Consider the following 4,080-nt stretch of genomic DNA (forward strand, 5'->3'; position numbering starts at 1 on the left):
ACACATTTGTTATGAAAGTGGGGACAGGTAGGGACGCTGAGGACTACAAACCCCAGAAAGCTCTCCTCTTTGTAACAGCAATAAAACGCCAGGGGGCACCATAGCTTTACCAACGGGGCCACGGCTGGCATTCCAGGGTCATCTCCTCACGTCCTGTCATTGGGTTTAGTGTTAATGTCACCTGTAGTCGACTGGAACACAGAATGGTTAACTTGCTGCTTTGATCAATTGAGAAATAAATTGCTATAAAATAAATTAGATGTGACATGCTCCTAAAAAAATACGCCAACTTCTGATTAATTCATGTGTTTGAGCGATTTTATATCCAAAATCCATCACTTTTATTTTCCTTCAGTGTATGTCCCTTTCATATAAAATAAGTCCTCGTTCTCCTCTTAACACTAACATCTTAATCACTTATGTACTTGCTCACTTTTCTTCGGAATTTTGTGATGTAGACGTCAAAACACAGCAATTTCATCGGATGTCAGTCATATGATATGAAAATCAGCCCAATGTTTTGACCAATGTTTGATGTCTATATTGGACCAGAGTATCAGCTGCGCAACATTCTGGATAACCTGGTTTAATATTCTTTGCGACTTGTTCAATTACCTAATATTATTTACAAAACAGGGATCTGAAATGGAATCCAAAATATGTTTAATATGCGGGGATTTGGCGGGGAGGAGAGCTGTAGACCCTTTTGATTAAAACCAACGCGCACCTCCTTAGGCCCTACAAATCAAATACAATCACCATCGATGTTCGGGCAGCCTGTTGGAAGTATCCCCATTTCCCAAATTCGAATTCAGAAAAGTAGAGCATTTGCTCAATATTCTAATTTCTGTTTGAGTTCTTGAAATGTATTTGACAGGATTACTCTTTTCATTTAACGTAAACACTGCCACAACGTACCAATAGACCCAGTCTTAAACATGGTTCATTCAGTAGCAGTGGACCCCTCTCTGGAAGCCTCAGCTAAACACCTTCGCTTCCAAACCTCGCTTTAGTTTTCTAAGGAGTTCCTTAGAAGGAAACGGTTGATCACCTGTCTTAATTGCCCCTATTGTGAAATTTCTTGGAGGGTTTTGCTACATTAAAGGCAAAATGTTGTGGTTGAGGTCTGGATGCCCATACATTTTCGTTATCCCACAGCTTTTGCTCCGTTTCTGTAAATGAAGTGCCTAAAGAAGTTCTGGGGATAAAAAAAACTTCTGGCAGCCTGCAATGATGAGGCCAAACTGCTTATATTTCTAGATTCCTTCAGAAAGGTGCAAGGTTTTATATCCCAATCAAGCTGATATTGAATCTGTCACCTTGAGATGGAGAAAAGTGTCAAACAAATCTTTCATCTGGGGCTTGCATTGGTCGAGTACGCAGGATATTCGTCAATGAGGCGTGTGTGAGCCTCGCTCAGTCCATTGGCTGAATATTTGTATCATTGGGCATTCACATCATCGAGTGTTAAAGAGGGTTAAAGTCTGTGGGTTTATGGAACCGCCTGTAATGCAAAATTGCTCAACTTCTCTCCTGTTTAATGACAATGTTCTGCACTCTACAAAGACGGAGCGACTTATAAAGGGGAATTGCTCACCTGTTTACGCAGGTGAAATGGAGTTTAGGAGCACTGTGCTGAATCATACCCCGTACTATTTTTAATTCGGTTTGTATGAGGTACAGTGATGCACACCTATCGGACAAGCCAGCCTCAGGAAACAGGTCATTGTATTATGCGATTCAACAATGGCAAGCCATAAGTATTCATTATTGGCAAGTACGTCAGGATCCTGAAGTGTGCAATTCAGCGTGCTATATTTATCTGCTATTATGTAACATTTACACAGCTGCAGTTACTTTATCCACTAGAGTACTGATAATCGGGGTACTAATGAAAGAGGCAGAAATATACTTAAAGAAAATGACCATTTGTTAGTAAGAATGTGAGTGCCTCCGTTTTATTTTGTCTTCCACCTCACCCTCCCACCCACTACACGTATGCCCACAAGCTCCATCGCGTTAAGACCCTCATACAAAACTAACGCGAAACGCCCAATATGACATAGTCTGTAATTTGAACAGTAATGTTAATGCAATGGCCCCTGCCTTCCCCCTAAACTTCATCTAATGAATAAAAACACAAGTATCTCTTGGTGATTCCTAACTACCTTGTAAAAACATGGGCATTCTCCCTCTGGCAACACAATGGGTGTACAAAAACGGGCAGAATTCTCTGGGCGAAATTCTCTGTCACATTATACACAAATAGGCCCATTGTCTCGGGTGAGATCTGCCGTTTCTGTAGATAAAGTCACGCCCCCACATGTTGCACACTTTAACAGATATACGTGCCTGGTGCTACACGTTGGCTTATCTGACTAAGTAGACAGGCTTAAGTTGAAATGCCGTAAATATTGTTGAATTTCCCTTCATGTTTAAATCAATTGATTGAACATTATATATTATTTGAAGCTGAGAACACGATTGTGCGTTTAATTGTTTTATATAATCAATTTCACGCAGAGTAACATCGATAGGTTTGAATTCATTCAATAGATTATATCACCTTTGTAATTTAAATCTGCATACGTTATTAAATTAATACGTCTGATGTTACTTGTGAAGATGCATGCTGATTGTAAGTTAGAATAAGATATAAGTGGGTGCAGTAGTATGGATTTGATATATTGGTTAACAGTTTCTTGTTTAATCCAAGCTTCGTTCAATATATTTTCCTCCAGAAATCTCTACAGTAAGAACCAAACGTTACCTTTAACTTCAGTTGCATAATTTTAATGCTAATATAATAAAAAGAATAAACAAGCAAAATTGGGTGTTATATTTTAATAAGATTAATAATTTTAATGCAATAAACAAAAGTTTGAGGGGTATTAATAACCTTCAGTGTAATGTATAAAATAGCCATTCACGGGTCTCCAAAATGAAAGAATGTTGCCAGAGAAACATTTTTGAATAGTCCATTTTAGAGAAACTTCAACAAACGTCCATCATCGCGGGAGGCTGTCAGAACTGACAGAACACCCTTCGTTTCATTACAAAATGCAAAAAAAAAGATGACAAGTGATAAAAAATGAACCCAAAACGAGCTCTTTTGATGGCACAAAAGCTCCGGTAGACTTTTTCTTCCCAATTTACCCATCACCGTTTTGTTATGACGTTCCGAAGGACGGTCAAACGCTGGGTTCGTCACCTTGCCACCTAATTGAAATGGTGAATAGCTTTCTGCTTTACTCAATAGAATTAAACAATTTACCAAGTTCACGAAGCTGTGTCATGCTTCATGACTAATTCAGATATTTAAATTCGAGCGGTCAAAGCTTGGCTATTTGATGGCAGCCAAGCGCATTTATCAGGTCAGAAAGCGCACAATGGGCACAGGGGTAGGAGGCAGTAAGAATTGTGAAGAGTTTAGTTAAAAAGAGAATTAAAAAACGCGAAAAAATCTAACACCCTCAAAAGAGAAAATCTCATTTCTTGAGAAAAGCATGTTGCGAAGTTCTTTTCTATATTCTTTTATTCTGATGCTTAGCTAATTGTACGTATCAATTACATCAAACCTCCGCGTTCTCACTCCACTGCGCAGTTTCAAAGATGCCACACTTTATTATTTTGGTGACCTCTGACATTGCAGGTGCAGGCTTAGGGGAGAAAATAAATTAAATTAACAAAATGAACATTTCATTTCTGTAATTAACGAGGCATCCACTTCCACGCCCAACTTTATTGCGTTTGGTAAATTAACAGCGGTTAATCTGCGTTTAGTGATATTTGAGGGAAAACCCCAAATCCAGAAAACCACTAACATCAGATACGAATCTAAATGAACATGTAACAGTTGTGTTTAAAATTATAGTGTTGTCGAGTCAGACTCAAAGTTAATTCCACTGGTTGTCCAGTTCACCTATAGAAGTGAGATAGCAGGAGCTGCCATGTCACAGGGCAGCAATGACGAAAGCGCAGCCAATTCAGTAGATTAAATTATATTAACATTTTAAACAAATTTACTCCTGGCGTTGCCATGTTCAAGTAAGTGAGCAAACCTAAGTTCATGGCTTAAAG

This window comes from Pristis pectinata, chromosome 11 (assembly GCF_009764475.1).
Source record: "Pristis pectinata isolate sPriPec2 chromosome 11, sPriPec2.1.pri, whole genome shotgun sequence".
Taxonomy (NCBI): domain Eukaryota; kingdom Metazoa; phylum Chordata; class Chondrichthyes; order Rhinopristiformes; family Pristidae; genus Pristis; species Pristis pectinata.